The 20,123-nt window shown below is 43.6% G+C and overlaps 1 long non-coding RNA gene across 1 annotated transcript in view; it reads right to left on the minus strand.

Moving 5' to 3' along the window:
- Window positions 1–20,123, minus strand: part of LOC118669756 — a 31,560-nt gene that overhangs the window by 7,268 nt on the left and 4,169 nt on the right. The window contains exon 2 of the long non-coding RNA XR_004972122.1: window positions 15,488–15,628. This is a non-coding gene — a long non-coding RNA (uncharacterized LOC118669756). The remainder of the gene's footprint in view (window positions 1–15,487; window positions 15,629–20,123) is intronic.

Raw genomic sequence — 20,123 nt, forward strand, 5'->3', positions numbered from 1 at the left:
GAGGGCAATGACAGCAAATTGACATCGAGACATTGGCTCACAGGCTCCTGCCCAGCAACCCACGTAATGGATGTAAGACGCTCGACTAGAAGGAAAGCTCTTCAAGGCCTGGGATTTTCTCAGCCCGCTTCCCACCTCTCCCACACTTGGCACTACAGTGGGGCCTTGACTTATGAGTGTCCCGACTAACGAGTTTTTTGAGATACGAGCCGTCTCTCAGCCGATTTTTTGCTTTGAGTTGCGAGCTAAAATTTGGGTTACGAGCCAGCTTCAGATACCCCACCACTAGTTGGCGCAGCGAACGTCACAGTGAACGCCACAACATCAGCCCAGCATCACGTGTCTCACTCGTTCACTTTAAGATTTGACATACGAGTAATTTGAGTTACGAGCTCCGTCACGGAACGAATTAAACTCGTAAGTCAAGGCCCCACTGTATTAACAATGACAATAGCTAACACCGGGCACCTGCTCTGTGCCAGGCCCAGTGCTGAAGCTTCACTCCAGTGGACCGGGTGCCATGTGACGAGGCCCCTGCTGACCTCAGCCTTCTCGGCTCTTACCCCCCACCCTCTGTGCTCTAACCACACCAGCCTTTTCTTCTGTTTCTATCTCAGGGCCGTTGTGCTTGCAGTTCCCTCTGCCTGGAAGGCTCTCCCTCCAACTCACAGCATGGTCAGCTCTGTCAAATGCTGCTGAAAGGCCAACTAAGTTCAGGATAGAGCAGTCTGCACTGGACTGGGGCAATGCAGACATTATTGGTCAGCAGGACAGGTGTGGTCTCAGTGGCTCAGGGACACAGAAGCCCAACCGCAGAGCAGAGAGGAAACAACGTGGAGTGAATAAGCAGAGACAATAATTACAAAAACTGTTCCGGGAAGGTAAGCAGAAAAATGAGGTGACGGCAGGAGAGAGATGTGGGGTCACGGCGGGATTCTGTTTGTTTGCTTGTTTCCTTTTAAGGTGAGAGATAAGAGCCTGTGGATGGAAATGACACAGGCCGCTGGCTTGGGGCCCAGATGCAGGGGAGAGACGGGGTAATTTCTTGGAAGACACGTTTTGGAGAGGAGTAAAGTGAAAACGGGATTTGACAGGAAAATTGTAGATTGCCAGGTCCTATTGAATTTTCTCAACAAATGTAATGCTCACAAAATCCTGCGAGGTAATTATTGTTATTCTTTTCATTGTATAGACGAGAACTCTAAAGGCCAGAGGTAAAAAGTAACTCGCCCAAGTTCACACCACAGGAAAGTGGAGGAGTTGGGGTTTGAAGTGAAATTCTGACTCTTGGTTAATTCCAGGATCCAAGGGCAGGGTATGAAGGGTGAAAAGTTAGCTTAAGTCAGAAAGAAGCCCGAGAGTGTGAGAGATACACCCAAAGCCCAAGGCTTGCCATTCAGACGCTAGAGCAGGGGTGGGCAAACTTTTTGACTCGAGGGCCACAATGGGTTCTTAAACTGGACCGGAGGGCCGGAACAAAAGCATGGATGGAGTGTTTGTGTGAACTAATATAAATTCAAAGTAAACATCATTACATAAAAGGGTACGGTCTTTTTTTTTTTTTTTTAGTTTTATTCATTTCAAACTGGCCGGATCCGGCCCGCGGGCCGTAGTTTGCCCACTGCTGCGCTAGAGCAACGGAATAGTTCCCATGGCTTGTCAATAGGGAAATTTTCAAGATTCTGTTTAATTGCCAAAAAACGCACCTGTTGGCAATGTTCCCTTTCTCAGCTGGGAGGTGGACACTGGATGTTGCTCTGAGCCGCATTTCTGCTTTGTGTGCTTTTCTGTATTGTTACGTTTCACAACCAAAGGTGGAGAAGTGAGCCTGAGCTGCCCTATCGATGGCAGATGACATGTGATCACTTCGCCTCAGAATGTGGCCCAGCTCTTCAGTTCCCAAACTTGGCCAGTCATCAGAACCACCTGGGGGAACTTCTACCATGAAGAGTCCTACCCAAGACCAGGGACTCAGAATTCCCTGGCACAGAGCCCAGAGCTTGCATCACACCAAAAAGCTCCCTGAGACTCGAATCCTCGGCCCAAGCTGGGAACTGCAGGCCTCAAGCACGCCCATTCTGTTAAAATCAATGTTTTCTGCAATGTTGTTTCCTATGGCCTCTGGAGATGCTCAAAACATGACTCATGCCAGACAAAAGCCGGTTAATTCAACCATGTCCTACGTTCTGCCCCACACGCTGAACTTGACCCTACGCTTTACCTTCCTTCTGATCTTTCCCTTGCTGTGTACCATGGAAATAAGAAAATATATGCAAGTACAAGGTGTTATTAAAAAAATCCTTTAGCTTACACAACAGACCATCATAAAAATGATGGCATCTCTTCCTTCTCTTTAGCATTCCCCTCTCTTGACACCTCCTGGGGAAGGACCCTATGCCACCCTGAAAAGAGAACTCTGTACAGACGTTATAGGTGGAGGCACTTACATTCATGTGGGAACTGACCAGCCTCCTCACTGAAATGAATGGAGCATCAGTTGGGTGCTACCCCTGCGGAGAAGGCCAGAGCAGGGTGCTGGTCGTTAAGGAGTTCTCCACACTCATCCTTAAGCTAGAGTCACTGAGTAACCATAGTGGCCGTGGCCACCCCTGGGAGGGAAGGCAGAAAGGCTCAGATGGGGGTTGATGTCTCAGAAGGTGAGAGCTGAGGCTGCAAGAACCAGCCTGTGTTCATGATCAAGGCTCCCAAAGGCCCCGAAGAAGCCAGTTCTGGGAGTATCACTTTCCCTCATTCTCTAGCCTAGAAAAAATACAATCAAAACACAGTTCCAGTCGCCGCCCTTCCCCGAAAAGGAGGAAGAAAGGCGCGTGAGTTCAGGACTTGCTTTGTGATTTGAATCTCGGGAATGCATAAGAAACAGCGGTGCCTCCTGAGCAGGGATGCGCTATTGAAACTTGACTCATCCTTGGCAGTTTACTGTGCTTCTCCCCCTCTCCTTCCTTGTGACACAGAGGAGTGAGGTGAGTAATGCAGCGAGAGAAAAATAGATCCCCGAAAGCCTTCCATTATGCTGAAAGCCTGTGTCACCAGCGGTGGCGGCAGGGGGTGTGGTCACCATCCATTACAGGGGAAGAGTCAGAAATTCGGACTCCCTCTCCAGGGCTATTTGCAGTTCTGAAAGCCCAACAAGCAGGGCCTCAGAACTGATAAGCACAGAGACGTCTCCAGGCCCTGCCGGGGGTCTTGTGGACACCACAGCGGCCGGCTGAGAGCCCCCGCATGCAGGAGTCCCCAAGGCCACAGCGAGGAAAACAGTCAGCCACTGTCTGCTGCCTGCCATTGCCCTCCCCACAGGCCGAGGAACTACCTCTTCTCCCCAGAGTAAAAACAGCAAATACTTACCGAGTGCCTGTTACATGTCAGGCACCAAGCAAAGCATTTTCCATGGATTATGTAAACAAATTCATGTGTGTGTGCGTGCGCACATATGCACTCAAAGACATACACACACACACTGGGGTGAATACTGGTAATATCTTCTTTTACAGATAAGGAAACTAAGGCTCAGGACATTTCAGTAACTGGCCAAGAATTACCTGGCTAGTACAGGCCACAGACCAGGCAGCCTTCAGAAGGAAGCTCTAAACCAGTGATGGCGAACCTATGACATGCGTGTCAGAGGTGACACACGAACTCATTTTTTTGGTTGATTTTTCTTTGTTAAATGGCATTTAAATATATAAAATAAATATCAAAAATATAAGTCTTTGTTTTACTATGGTTGCAAGTATCAAAAAATTTCTATATGTGACACGGCACCAGAGTTAAGTTAGGAGTTTTTCAAAATGCTGACACGCTGAGCTCAAAAGGTTCACCATCGCTGCTCTAAACCAACAGCCATATTGTAGTGCTTAGCTAAGTAGTTATTTGCACAATGAACAAGAGAAATATAGGAATACGTTTCTGTTGCTTCCTTGACTTGTGTCATAGCCTCCCAGGTCTTATCCTAGAGACAGGAGCACGGACGGGTCCAGGGCCCCGGGGGTCCTGGAAGCACGTTTTGTTCCCCGAGGCCTCTAAAGGGAAGAAGTGGCAGGTCACTGCCAGAGCGAGGGGCCTGCTAACAAGGCAGCAGCGGCTCTGAGTCACAGGCAATGATGTGAAGCTTCTTTCTCCATCACAAAAACTTCAAAATAAGATGAAAAGATGAAACCCTCCGACCTTCCCCTATGCGGGTGTAAAAATATATATTTAAGTTCCGCTATATCAGAAACACATTTTCCCCTCCTGGAAAGAATTGACCACAGTATCCTCTTACCCAGCGGGAACCAAGCTAGGGAAAAAAATAGATGTCTGTCTCAATGGCATTTTCTTATTCAGCTAATTGATTTTTTAAAATAACAGGAATGCCTGAACATCCAGCCGCTAATTACCAGCAGCTTTTTATTTGCACTATCATTAACTTCACAGCTGCCTCGCCGGTGACAAGTGGCACCGCAGAGACGTCAGCTGCAACCGTTAGTTTCTGAAAGGAAGGACGTGAAAAAGGCCAGACTCCCCCTCTGCCAAGGTCAGCGAGGGCTTCGGGCTATTTCAGCAGCACAGGTGCCCGACTTCAAATGGAGGAAACCGCGCGTGGAACCATGTTGGGTGGAAGGGAGCTTGGAGGGCATGTGGCTCAATCACCTCCATTTACAGATGAGGGAACGTGAGGCCCAGAGAGGTTTAGTGGCTTGCCTATAGTCACACAGCTGGTCGCCTCCAGTGCTGGAATAGAAGCCCGGGCCTCCTCATTTTAAATTGAATAATACAGAAAAATGTATGTAACTGTACGGCTTGAATAATTAAGTGAATACACTTATGTAACTACCACCCAGGTCAAGAAATAGACCATTTCTAACATCCCAGAAGGCCCCCAATGCTCTCCCTCCATTCACTACACAGTCTCCTCTTTTCTGTTCACAGGTAACCATGACCTCGACTTCTAACAATAGACTGCTTTGGCTTACCTCATGTTCTCTCACTAAAGAGCTGTTTTATGTGAAGTTTAGCTATTTGGACCTAAAAAATAAATCTCCCATTTTTTTGGAGTGTATCAGATAGTGCATTAAGAAAGTATATCCCAGCCCTAGCCGGTTTGGCTCAGTGGATAAAGTGTTGGCCTGCAGACTGAAGGATCCCTGGTTTGACTCTGGTCAAGAGCATATGCCCTGGTTGTGGGCTCGGTCCCCAGTAGCGGTGTGCAGGAGGCAGCCGCTCAATGATTTTCTCTTATCATTGATGCCTCTCTCTCCCTCTCCCTTCCTCTCTGAAATCAATAAAAAAGTATTTTTTTTTTTTTAAAAAAAGAAAGTATATCCCAAAAGTAAACACCACACCCATTAAAGAGTATGGGGTCCCCCCTGGGAGTAAGGAAAATGTTTGGGAACTAGATAGAGGCCAAGATTGGACAACATTGGGATGTACTAAATGCTACTGAATTGTTCACTTTAAAATGGTTAATTATATGTTATGTGAATTTTACCTCAATAAAAAAAAACCTCATCACTTAAGATATGTGCATTTCACTGTATGTAAATTAAACTAAAAATAAACTGTAAAAATATTCAACTAAAAAAAGAGCATATCCCTGCATTGCCACCTGGGTGCTTTCCTCTGACTCCCTTCTCATTGCACTGCCACGGCTTTTGTCCTTACCCCTCCACTGAAAGGTCCCTATCAGGGCTATCGCGCCAAAGTCAATGGCTGATTCTGTCCTCATCTCATTCACCCTCTGGGTAGCATGCGACCTAGATGATGATGCTCTTGTTCTTGAAGCACTAGTCTAGGTTTCCGTGACATCATGTTTGTCTGGTATTCTTACCTCATTGGCCCTTCCTCATTCTCCTTTGCTCCTTCTCCCCTTCTCTGAATGGTGCAGAGCCCAGGCCTTTGTTTTTGACCATTTTTCTTCTCTTCTCCAGCTGGGTGACCTCATCCAGTCCATCTCTATGTCTATGACGTGCAAATAAGTCTCTCCAACCTACACATCTCCCTGAGCTCCAGGTGTAGCTAACCGTCTGCCCACGTGACATCTCTGTGGATGTCTCACATAGCTGAGACAGAAATAGAAATTCTTTCCTATCCTGTTTGCTCCCCAACTTGGCTTTCTCATTTCTGTAAATGGCACCATCATCCATCTAGCTGCTCAAGTTAAAACTTAGTCATTGGGCCTGCACTATCTCTTTTCCTCACACCTTGCTTCTAACCTATCAGTGCATCCTATTGGCTCTGACACCTAAATCCCACCACTTTCTTCTATTTCCGTCTCTGCTGCGTCAACTGCGGTCCAGAGCCCCTCCATCATCTCTTGTTTGAACTATTTAGTTATCTCCTAATGGGTCTTTCTTACTTCCCTCTAGTCTTCCTTTAGTCCAACCTTCACCCAACAATGGGAATGCTGCTTTGAAAGGTAAGTCAGGACCTGCTAACACTGCAGTCAGTGCCCGCTGCATTCAGAATAAAACCCAAACTCTCCCAAGGTCCAGGGGTCTGCCCCAGCTTACCTGTCCTTTCACCTCCCTCCACTGTTCCCTAACTCAGGATACTCCAGCCATACTCACCTTATTTCTGTCTCCTGAACAGGCCAGTCTTATTCCTGGCTCCCAGCCTTTACATTTGCTCTTCTTTCTGCTGAGAGCATTCTTCCCCAATCTTTGACAGCTGCCTCTTCTTACCATTATGACCTCTTCATTATGACCTCAACTCAAATATCACCTCCTCCTCTGATAGACCATTCCCTGGCTACCCTCACTAAAAACAGCCTCTCCAGCTCATGATCCTATTTAATCTTCTTGATATCTCTTATCTATAGCTAAACTTAGGTATGGTTGACTGGTTGAGTGGCTGTCTCATCCTTCTAGAATATAAGTTCTTTGAGAGCAAGGACTCTTTTATTCATGGCTGCATCCCCAGTTCACTAGAACTGCCTTTGGCAATAGATGACACTACATAAACATTAGTTGACTGGCTGGACCTCATCAACTCATCTGAGAAGATGGGAAAGCAAAGTTATTACCATAAGATGGTCTCCATTATTTATCGTTTCAGGATGCCAACTTGCAAGTAAAAGAAACCAAATCCAGGTTTTGTTAAACAATGGTAACAGAAAGCCAGGAGTAGGCCTGTCTTCAAGAACAGCTGGCATTAGATATTCAAATTATACCACCAGAATGATTGTCTTTCAATTTCTCCTTTTTGCTCTCTCTTTGTTCTGCTTTCCTCTGGGTTGGTTGCACTTGCTGGCAAGCCCTTTCCATGCAGTGGCTCCTGTCAGCTCTGTGCTCACATTCTACATTGTACAGTTCAGCAACCCCAGCAGGAAGAAAGCTGTCCCTTCCTGGTAGTTCCAGCAAAAATCTCAGAAATGTCTTTCATTGGACCAACCTGGACTATGTCTAGAGGGATGGAATATGCTAATTAGTCAAGTCAAGTCACCCATTCCTAGATGGAAGAGTGTGACTGGGAGTGGCATCACCTGAGTCACATGGTTTGGGAGCAGAGGAGTGGTCTTCCAAAAACAAAACAAAACAAAAAAGCTGCAATGCTGTCATCAGGGAAAGAGATGAAAGTTGGGGTGGCGGGAGGGGGAGGTTTGAGCGGGGAGGATGTCCTACCATGATTGTCTTTTAGTTTCAGGGAACTGAAGATTTTGCCAGTTCCAGAAGAACCTGTAATTTTAGAGCTGAAGAATGAAGAACTGTCTGATTGCTGACATCTTACAGGGCAGCCTGATGAACTAATTCAGCCACTCAACACTTAACACAGTACTGACTATGTACCTTATCTCACAAGGCCTATGGGAAAACTCCTACCCTAGAAGGAGTAGTGCTTTGTTAGTCCCCTGTCTCTCAGCTGGTGTTGAGTTTTATTACTAAGGCCCAACCTCAAGACCTTCCAGTCAATGTAACTGACTCTAGTTTCTTTGATGTCAAGCTTCAAAGTTCCTAAGCTCTGCTCCATGAAGCCCCATCTCTCTAGGTCTACAGGGTTTACCTTGGTTTTGCATGATAGTTAATCTTCCTGATTTTATATATATATATATATATAATATATATATATTTTCAGAGAAGGAGAGGGAGAGAGAGATAGAAACATCAATGAGAGAGAATCACTTTTTGGTTGCCTCCTGCACACCCCGGGTTGGGGATTGAGCCCGCAACCCAGGCATATGCCCTGACCAGGAATCAAACCATAACCTCCTGGTTCATAGGTCAATGTTCAACCACTGAGCCAGGCCAGCCGGGCTTAATCTTCCTGATTTTGCCCCTCACTTCACTTTGCTGGACTGCTCCTTCCTACCTCATCTGTTGAATTTGCTTTCTGACCACCAAGAATTTGTTTTCTGAATCACTAGGCCTATCACTACCCAAAATCTGTCTTCACCTCAGTCATTTCCTTCACCAGGTGATTCCTTCCTTCATCTTCAGTGACGGGTCTACTCACTCTCACTAGTGTTCACTTCCTTAGAAAAATAATGAGACCATCCCATCGCGTGCACAAAGAATTCATGTAAGGCAGTCTTAAATGAGTCTATCCTTTACTAAAATCTCTCTAAGGAAGGCCATTTTCCAGGTTAAGTTGGCATTGGGCAATCTTTAAGGGGATGCTTTCTTGCAGAGGGAAGACCTGGAGATGGTCTGATCACTACCTCCTGTGATTACTTTCACATAGTCAGACTGACACTCAGTAAATCAAGTGCTCCTAACCTTTCAGATTGCTACTCCCCATTTGGTCCTCTGCAATTACCTGTCTTAGGCTCTGGGGCTGAGATGTGGTAATAACAGCACTGCAGTTTTCCCTTTGAGTCATAAACTTGGAGACAAAGTATTCTTCATGATCTCACTTGTCATTTCCTTTTCCTTTAACTTCAGAAGTCACTCTGGTGCTCAGGTGAATTCCTAAGCACTGATCCTTTGGCACAGGTGCTCCCATTCTAACTACTTATGTTGGGTGAACCATCTCCTTTCTGTACAAGGAGAAACATAAAGCTTATTTCCCTAGAGAAGCTGCTAACCTGACCAGCAAGTGCAGTGATATTCCCACCACAATATAAAATCAAGAGGACAGGGACTTTGTTTAGTTACTACTTTGTCCCTAGAACTTGGCATATGTAGGTACTCAATGACTACGAATTCATTCATTCCTTCAACAAATGCTTATTTACTAAAGAGGGCATTTTGCCAGGTGGTACTTGGGATTGAAGAAATAAGAACAAGTGTATCTGGGAGGATATTTCAGTCACAAGTAATAGAACTGTCTTAAACAATTAGGCCCTTATTAGTACACATAAATGGAAGTCTAAATTTAGATCAATTCAGGCTTGCTTGATCCACCATTAAAGATCTAGGATTTTTTTCACAGCTTCCTCTTAAGACTTGTTCCCTCTGAGGAAGGGAGAGAGGGGAGGGAGACAGATCATAGGTGGTTGCCAGTGACAACCAGGGTAACAGCAAGAAAAACAGTAAACCTTCCTACAAGAAGACGACCCTTCCCAGAAGTCTCCCCCACTCCTCTTAACCTCTCAGAGGCCAGAATTGGGTCACACACCCATTCCTGAATCATGGATTTAACCTCAGACCACCCAGTCTCTCACCCAACCTCACCCTGGGGGGGGAAGAGCTTCCCCTGAAGCAAGGGGGCTGTGTTGAGGAAGGGCAGCCTGCTGAACACATGAACGCAAGTTTTAGAAAGACAGGGAGTAGGAACTAGGGAGCTAGGGGTGGGGTTAGGGGTGGCATTCACATTCATTACAAGACACAGTGAGCATTTCTAATTAAAGTCTATAGTTTAAAAAAGTGTCTGTCTCTATATTAGCTCATGTAACCCTTACAATAACAGCAAAGTGGCAGTTCTCATCCCGGGGTAAGTCAGAATCATCCAAGTAGTGATTCTGATTCGGAAGGTCTGTTGTGGGGCCTGGAAAGGGCTGACTCTGATGCCCAGCCTGCACTGCACACCAGGGCAATAAGCTAAGTACCACCAGGTATGCCAATAAGATTTCAGCTCAGTCTCTGCCCTGGGAAGCCTACACTAAATGTCAATTAAGAGATTGAACTCTGTGCCAGAGGAGTTGGAGGGGAGAGGGGGGAGGACTCCCTCTAAGCCAGTGAGTTGGGGATGCATAAGACTTGAACAGAGAACCCGGGGAGCAATGTATCCAGAAGGGCCCAGCATAAGCCAGTGGAATAAGATGGAACACTTGTCAAATTCATCGGCCATATTTGTCAGAGGACAGACTGCTCTCTGGTTTGTTGTCATATCAGTGCACGAGAAAGGGAAGTTTTCTCATCTTGAATGTGGATTGGGGAAATTGAGGTCTGTTTCTAGGACTCGGGGAATCAGCGCTATCTGATATTCCCGATACTTTGCTGGAAGTATTTGCCAAGCTTCCTCTTTGAGCACAAAGGGGATTTTAAGAGACAACGATTGGGGCTTTCACATATTTATGTTTTAAAAACTAGACTCCTTAGGTGGAAAAACCCTATGAGATCACCTCTCTACTCTACCTGACCTGTGCCAGGGGTGGAGGGGTGAGAGGACTGGGAGGGGGGGACGGGTAACACAATGATCTTAGAAAAGGAGGCATTTAACTCCTCCTCAAAGCAAACTTAAATAAGCCTGATTAGATCTAGCCAGGCTGCAAAGTGATTAGGAGGAAGCTGAGAAACAACCAAGAGAATATGGAGGAAGTTCGTAAATTGGATTACATTGAAAAATTCAATTAGTGATAGATGCAGAATAGTTTCCTTTCATGAGTATTAACTCTCAGCCAAGAGGCTGGTGTTTCGCTGATAGCACAGAAAGTGAGTCATGCAGCACTGGCTCAGCCAGGCAGGGACAAATGTCACCCACTCACTTTGATGGACTCACCCCATGCATAGAAATATGCAGACAGATATTGATTTTTTAAGAACTCTACCATTACTCATTGTTCTTGACAACTTGTTTTCCTTCTTTGGTATACCTTTGTTGTTACTACTTCTGCTGCATCTAAACTGAACTCTCAAGGGGTCTCACACATGTTAAAGGAGTGTCTCAGAGGTAGAAAGGGAATCGGCAACAGACTCCACTGGACACTCTGCTGGAATATTGCCTCTCCCAGGTTTCAAGAGCCCTGCCCAAGTTTATGTATTAAGTGGGTTCAGGATGAGGACTCTGGGGAGGTCAAGAGATATCTACAGAAAGTACAAATGTGGTCATCAGATCCAGCAATTAAAAAAAAAAAAGTGCACACTTTTAAAGTAGAGGGTCATCTACAAACTTTCTCAGAGGCTGGCTATTGTCTGGGAACCCTACAAAGAAAGCATCAGGCCACAAAGAAGAGGACGGCATAGGCTGGTGAGGGCAGAGGTAAGAGCTGGCTGGTTCCAGGCCCTGTACCTAACCAGCTTTGGAAGACAGAAGATGGAGTAGAAGCAAGAGCAGGCATGTGCAAGAGGGAAGCTGATGGGGGTGGGGGGTTGGGTGATGCCATGGCAGAGGCCTCCCTACAAAGTTAAAGATGACTCTACCTGTTCAGCTGGGAGATCAAACCTGTCTGTGGTCCATCTTTCCTGGTCTGAGCTGGTTCAGAGAGAATCATTTCCCTACTGTCAACTCTATAGTCGCTCTTCATGGTGGATCTCACAAACTGACAAGCTGAACATAATGAGAACAATAGATAATATTTTGAAAAAAATTGGGCCTTGTTTTGGCAAGTGAGTTGCTTAAACCCATTCCAGATAGACTTACAAGGGGGCCTACTAAATATAGGTTAGAAGCAAAGACTCCAAGAATATGAATGATGGGCATGAGAACTATTCCATAAGAAGTAGAATAAAAAGCAAATGAAGGTATTCTATCACCTATGGCTGGGAAAAATACCAAAAACAAGTTTCACTGAAAAAGGTGGCTCCCCCAGTTTAAGCCAGCTGGTCTACCCATGTCGTGCTCACGATCATAGGAGATGATCACCTATGGAGGTGAATCATTTAGCCCTCTTGGTGGGAAAATAAGCCCAGTATGCTTCACTCCCCTCAGGTCTCCTTGCCTAGGCATGCGTACAAAATTCCTCTCGGACCTTTGCCACAGGTTCTTGTCTGCTTTTCTCATGTGGATATTTTTATCTTGGTAAAGTTTAGGGCAAGTTTATCAAGATCTTAATGAATAAGATTTGGATAAGATCCATATACTAGTAGGTATTCAATTCATACTCTATTTCATTCAGGCATTCATCAATTCATTCATTCAACAAACATCAAGCACCTACTGTATGCCATATTCTGGAGACCTACAGATAAATAAGACTTGACTCTAAAGGTACATCAATGATGAGAGCACAGTGGAACACTAGGTACAACAGAGGTAAGATAGCACAGGATGCCATGACATCAAAAGGAGAAGCATGGGGACATCCAATTCCTCCTGGAGAAAGGGGTCAGGAAACTCTTCCAAGAAAAGATGATCCTTGAGCTGAGGATTGAAGGATGAGTACAGGTTAGCCAGGGAAATGAGAGAAGAAACTTCCACACAAAAAAACCAAGATTGACAAGGCCTACATCAGACTAACAAGTGTTTGCACAGCAAAGGAAACCATCAACGAAATGAAGACAACCCACTGAAAGGAAGAACACATTTGCCAATGATACAGCTGATAAGGGGTTAATATCCAAATTTATAAAGAACTCAAACAACTCAATATCAAGAAAACAAACAATCCAATTAAAAATGGGCCAAGGACCTAAAAAGACAGATGGCCAACAGACATATGAAAAGATGTCACTAATCATCAGAGAAATGCAAATTAAAACCACAAGATATCACCTCACACCTGTCAGCATGGCTATCATCAATAAATCAACAAACAAGTGTTGGCGAGGATGTGGAGTAAAGGGAACTTGGATGCACTGTTGATGGGAATGCAGATTGGTGCAGCCATTGTGGAAAGCAATATGGAGTTACCTCAAAAAATTAAACATGGAATTCCTCTTTGGAGAATATATCCAAAGAAACCCAAAACACTAATTCGAAAAAATATATGCACCCCGATATTCACTGCAGCATTATTTTCAATAGCCAAGATTTGGAAGTAGCCCAAGTGCCCATCAGTAGATGAGTGGATAAAAAAACTGGTACATTTACACAACAGAATACTACTCAGCTGTAAAAAATAAGGAAAGCTTACCCTTTGCGACAGAATGGATGGACCTGGAGAGTACTATGCTAAGTGAAATAAGCCAATCAAAGAAAGACAAGTACCATATGATTTCACTCATCGGTAGAATCTAATGAACAAAATTAACTAACAAACAAAATAGAAACTCATAGATCAGCGGTTCTCAACTTGTGGGTCGTGACCCCTTTGGGGGTCGAACGACCCATTCTCAGGGGTCGCCTAAGACCATTGGAAAACACATATATAATTACATATTGTTTTTGTGATTAATCACTATGCTTTAATTATGCTTAATTTGTAACAATGAGATTGGGGGTCACCACAACATGAGGAACTGCATTAAAGGGTCGCGGCATCGGGAAGGTTGAGAACCACTGGCATAGATAGAGAAGACTGGCAGCTGTCAGAGGGGAGCGGGGTGTGGCACTGGCTGAAAAAGGTGAAGGGATTAAGCAAAAAACAAAACAAACAAAAAACACCAAACCCACCAATAAACACAACTTGCAGATACAGACAACAGTGTGGTGATTACCAGAGGGAAAGGAGGATGGGGGAAGATAGAAGAGAGTATGGGGGGTAGGTGGTGATGGAAGGAGACTTGACTTGGGGTGGTGAAAACACAATATGCAATGTAATATAGAATTGTACACTTGAAACCTACGTAATTTTATTAACCAATGTTACCCCCAAAAGATTTAATAAAAATATTTTTTAAAAGAAAAAAAAAGAGCCCTCAGGAGATTCAGTGATGTGATTTTCAGCTTTCACCTTCTAGTATAGGATTCAATTTTCTTTGATCTAAAACATTGTTTATTACTTAAAAAAAAAAAAATATTGGCAAAGTCACCAAGGTGTGATCCCATGGCTCATTTAGAAACCTGCGAGTGATTTGGTATGACTAAGGCTGGAGGTTTTGGCAGGACCCAGATCTTGAAGGACCTTCTAGGTCATGCTAAGCTACTGAAACTACTTCCAATGGAATGGAAAACCACTGGAAGATTAAAACTGGAAAGTGGCATGATAAAAGAATGATTCTGGCAGCTGAGAGAGCAGGGTGACAATTTAGGAGGTTTTCAGGCAATTTGCTTTTTTGGGGCTGAATTATTATTTTTGAGTTTTATCCATGTTGATACTTGTACCTTGAGTTCATTCACTTTTATTAATTTCGTGAATATTCATTCATTTATGGACTTAAATGCACTGCATTTTTTCCCCTCTATTTTTCGGTTGGTGGACATTCAGGTTGTGATTTTTAAGTTTTGTTTTTTAAAATCAAAGCTATAATAAATGTAATGTGTCTCCCTTATTACACAAGCAAGAGCCTCTCTCAGAGCGGAGCTGCTGGTCTGTGAGGGGAGCCCACCTTCAACTTAATAGAATGCCAACTTGCTCTCCACTGTGGACATAACCATATGGACTCCATATGGATCAGTCGTGCATGAGTGTCACCGTTTTCTGGGGCTTACTTTTCAGACTTTTACATTTTCTTCCATTTGATGGGTTATAGTTTTTGTTGATACACCCTGATTACTTATAACTTTGAGTATTTTTAAACACTTTTTTTTAATCTTCACCTGAGGATATTTTCCCATTGATTTTTAGAGAGTGGAAGAGAGAGGGAACGAGAGAGAGAAACATCTAGGTGGGAGAAACACATGGATTGGTTGCCTCCTGCAGGAGCCCTGACCAGGGCCAGGGCCGGGGAGGAGCCTATAACCGAGGTCTGAGCCCCTGACCAGAATCGAAACCAGGATCCTTTGGTCCGCAGGCCAATGCTCTATCCACTGAGCCAAAAACGGCTAGGGCTTGAGAATTTTTAGATATTTATTGGCCATTTGGGGTTCTTATGTAAACTGTTTCTTCATATCTTCCCTCCTCTGACTTGTGCGTGTTAACTTTTCCATTGGGTTATTTACCTGTTTTCTTAATGATATACAGGATTTTAAAAAAGTATTCTGGTTACTAGTTCTTTATTGCAAATATCTTCTCATGGTCTGTGGCATGTCTTTACATTTTTAATGATGCTTTGGTTGTATACATGATTTAAATTTTAACCGTCATTTTAAAAATCTTTCCAAGGATGAATCAACACAAATCATTTTTAGGTGCATGTGCTGGAGGGGGGAATTATCAAAGGAAGTTGTTGCCAAGTGACCTTTCTTTCCCTATAAAGTAAAAGGAGAAGTCAGCTCTCAAGAGATAGCTTCCTCCTTTAGCGAACATGTGTTGAGTCTACAGTGAACACCTAGATCTGGGAGTTGGCCTGCGTGGAATGGGTAGAGATGGGATGAGATGGAATTTCATACACAGAAATCCCTTAATAGAGCTTACCATTAGAGGACTAATATGGGCCAGTCTCACAGCTAGCGAGAGGCAGAATCCTCACTAGAACTACGGATCCCAGGTCCAGCATGCTGTTCCACAGGTAGTCAAGCATGTTGACATGTCTTTCTTTGATCGTAAGATAGAGATCTGCGAGCAATGCAGAATAAAAACAGTAAGATGAGACAGAATGTCAATTACAACCAAAAAAGCCCATGACAATTTAATCTAGGCTCACAAACTGTTAGAAGCAGATATTATAGTCACATTAATTTGTTTGTCTTGTGAGACAGGGAAATATCCTCTTTTATTTTTTTTTTTCAGATGAGACAGAAAAGTAACATGACTACCCTAGCCACTTTACAAGTCATAGCAAAGAGTGTAAATGAACATGGGCTTTGTGTTCAATACTCTTCATAAACCACACGACAAATGGTCACATAGATCTATAAATTGTAGCCACTTTCTTGTCTCAGTTGCTTTTTATTCTTCCATTGACTGTTGGGTTGACTGGTTCTACTTCACTCTGCCCGTGGAGAAAGCATCAAATTAGGTAGCTAATCAGAAACAAACTAACAAACAAACAAACCAAAAACCCAGAGATACACTGATTAAATTGCTCATAATCAAGCTATTACAATCCTGTTTTTTTCTGTATATATATCCTTACCAGCAAACACACAGGTCAACTGCCTGGAAAGAGAGGCACTGTTAATTAGGATCAATCAAAAGTTCTCCCCACCAAGAAAATGCTTCAAAACATTAACGCCTTGCATCTCACTACAATAAGAACCTACGAAGAAACTGCTATCATGTGCCCATGTGACAGAGAAATATAACTAAGTACAAGAAATCTTTAGAATATTCTCCAAAGTCAAATACAATGTTCACTGCTATCAAAAGTTGGCTTCTCCCATGTTTTCAATTCTACTAGTGCCAGGCACACCTTGCCAAGTGTTGAAGATGCAACGAAGAACAAGATGTCATCCCAGCCCTTTGGGTATAATGCCTAGAGGAACTCTGTTCTAAGCCCCAATAGTCCAGGGTGCTCTTACTAGATGTGAAAATACTGAAGGAGAGAGAAGCAAGGTGTCCCGCCTGTGAATGCTGGTGAGCAGTATCAATGTTTAATTGGAACTGGGCCGCCGCTAAAGATATTCTTTCAGACAGGGAAGTGGGAGAAAGAATGAGAGGCCAACCAGTAAGGCGAGCAAGAGCAGGGCAGGTTTGTGCACGGAGTATGTATGTGCTCAGCGCTCAGGCCGAAAAGCAGACTGTGGCCATCCATACCATTAATGGCCTTATATGGCGGGCTAACAAGTTGAGATTTTTAACAGGTAGGCGTAGTAGGCATATTTCGTGTTTCCAGAACATCAATTTGGCAGCCACATGTAGAAGATGCATCTCTGAGAAGGAATCCCATTCTTAGTCTATTTCATCACCAGGTGAGAATTGATGACAGCCTGTTTGCAGCAGGGGGAAGAGGGAATACATCCATCCAGAAGACTCTGAGGTGGTGGAGTTAGTCAAATGTCTACAGTATAAGGGGGAAAGTGATTCCTGAAGCTGAAACGGGCAGAAAGTGCCTCAGAGTCACAGAATACAAAAGGCAACAAAGTCAGGCAAAAATATAAATTTTAAAACTTCTAATAGTCGATTATGCATTTTCTTCCTGCAATTAGGCTATTTTCAGATAATATGATTTATTTCTCTTTAAAAATACATAAAATGCACTCTAATGGCTTTTGATGTGTTGGAATAAATAATCACCAAATTGTGCCAAAAATTTTTGGAGCATTCTTCAACAGAGGAAATGCTTAGTCTTTGTACCTGAGATGCTCATGCCTCAGCGAGCTCTACACCATAAAATATATATATATATATATATATATATATATATATATATATATATATATCAAATCAATTTGAAACAAACATGATATCATCTGCAGGAAGTGCAGAGGTATTTTTCCATTAGCTTTTAATGCGAGGAAAACAAGATTGAGAAGGTGACATTGTTTCAGAGTTTCTAATATGGGTAGCTTCTGCAAGACAGGCAGCATCGGAGATGCCAAAAATAGGGGATGCTGTGGTACCCTGCCAAGATTCCCCCCTGCGGACGGAGGTTCTCATTCTCCTAGGCATAGGGAGTGTTGGTGGCTGGCAGTGTTCAATTAAATTGCTCTTAGCCCCTTCACAAGGGCAGCCTGCATCTATTGGCTGATCATTTGGGGCTGGGTATGAAGCCCTGGCTCCCTTAACTTAAGGGGGTGGGGGAGGGGAGCATGTCAGAAGGGCCACCCAGCTCCACAGCTCCTAGAGGAATGGCTGAGGCCACTTCTGCATATGCATCGAAGCAGCTTCTCCCTCTGTCCAGTGCTGTTCTGTCACCTCTCACTGGTGATGTTCCCGAGGGCATTACCCAACAAACCTCGTGCACAGAAATCTCAGAGTACTTTTCCTTGGAACCCCAACCTATGACATGTAGCAGGCCCACAAACAGGCTCTCATGAGCACTACTTAGAGAGAATGAGGCTGTTGCTATAAAACCCATATTAAAGGTAGTGGGGGCCTTGAACACAATGAGCCACACTTCATACAAGTGATCTAAAGGACTATGGATAAAAAAATCAGAGCAAGGACAAACAACAACAACAAAAAAACTGAGTATGTTAAAAGCAAGAATAGGAGTTGAGTACAGGTGACTATCAGTTCTTCATTTCTTGGATACTATAAACCATTGTTTTTTGGCTGTTTGTTTTCCCCTGTCTACTGCTCCACAAAGCTGCATGGCAATGTTCCTCCACTCAAGCTCCATCTCTGAGGGGGGGTGGGGGGGGGGTGGCGTTTGGACTCAGACATCAAAAGATGCCTGTGTCCCCACTGCCACCTAATGGGTTCTTTGGGCATTAAGATCTCCATTCTGTAATTGTTTTTTTTGTTTTCAGCTGCTGACACTGTAAGCAATAAAACGGCTAAATGTGACTATATCAAACTGTGGGCCAACAGTCTTAATGGGGCAAAACCCTGGGTCTCATTTTGGTTTCTCTTTACATTTAGGAACATATATCCCCTACCACCTGTTTGATGTAAGTATCCTTAAAAAAAAAAAAAAGAGTGTTCTATTATTTACTGTACAATAAGAGTGATGTGGAATGTTCTAGGCTTTTTCTGCAATAAACTTTCTAGGATAAATAAACTGGTGACATAAACATCTGGAAACATCCAGATATAGAAGGTACTTTCAGGGGCTGTGATGTGGATGAATCCAATTAACTCCAGGTTTAAAAGACCATCTTAAGCCCGGCTGGTGTGGCTCAGTGGTTGAGCATTTACCTATGAACCAGAAGGTCACGGTTCAATTCCCAGTTAGGGCACATGCCCGGGGTTGCAGGCTGGATCCCCAGTGTGGGGTGTGTAGGAGGCAGCAGATCAATGACTCTCTTTCATCATTGATATTTCTATCTCTCTCTCCCTTCCTCTCTGAGATCAATAAAAATATTTTTAAAAAATAAAAGATCATCTTAAGACTACCGCTGGAGGCTATTATATGAGAAAGCCAAACAGGGCCAAAAAAATGAAAAAAGCTCTGGTTACCACATCAGAGGGCAAGGCCCACTGGAGTCTCTCCTGTGTGTGGGGAAGTCAAAGTAATTCTTTCTCATGCTTTCCTTCCTGGCCTTCAAAGAGAGCCTGTGACTGCTTCGGCCTCCACTGCCCACATCTTCCTGCTAAGCCGTGACCCATCTGGCTTCTTACAGCCTTTTGTTTCTGACAACCACCCATAGGCTTTTCTAATCTTCCATATTACTTCTGAGTTAAGCTACAGCTAGCTCCTAGTTCCCCTTAACCATCTGCGGCTTCACCCCATCATTCTCCAAACACACAAGGCTCTCAAAACTATTCTAGCTAGTCTATGAACACTTTTCTCCACCTTTTTCTTTTGAAAAAATTTGAAACATACAGAAAAGTAGAAAGACTAGTACAATGTCTAGTACAATGAACACATATATGCTTCCACAATGACTGTTAACATTTTCCCACGTTTTATTTTCTCCATACAAATATATATTCATACACACGTGAGTTTTGTACAACTTTATATAATTTTTTGGCTGAACCATCTGAAGGTATGTTACAGGTGTTATAGTACTTCATCCCTAAATACCTAAATAGGACATTGTAAGTAACCTATGTAAACTTCACAGCTAATAAAATTAATAATTCAATATCATCTAATATCTAGTTCATATTCAAATTTCCTAAAGTGTCCTCAAAGTTTCTTTTATAGCTTTGTTTTTCCAAGACTCACCAAGCTTTACCCATTGCACTTCATTGATATGTCTTTTGTCTCAATCTAGAACAGTCTTCCACTATGACTAATAATATTGACTTGAAGAATTTAGGTCAGTTTTCTTATGGAATGTCCCACATTCTGGACCTGCCTGAGTTTTCCCTCAGGGTTATTTTACTTGTTCCTCTACCCCTGTAAACTGGAAGTTGGGTCAAAAGGCTTGATGGTATTCAGGTTAAGTATTTTGGGCAAGGCTTCTTCATAAGTGAAGTTGCATCAAATCAAGAGGCATTTAAAGTCAGGTTGTTCCACCATTAGTGGTGGTATGATCACTAGGTTAAGCTGGTGGCT

Source organism: Myotis myotis, unplaced genomic scaffold (assembly GCF_014108235.1).
Source record: "Myotis myotis isolate mMyoMyo1 unplaced genomic scaffold, mMyoMyo1.p scaffold_m19_p_15, whole genome shotgun sequence".
Taxonomy (NCBI): domain Eukaryota; kingdom Metazoa; phylum Chordata; class Mammalia; order Chiroptera; family Vespertilionidae; genus Myotis; species Myotis myotis.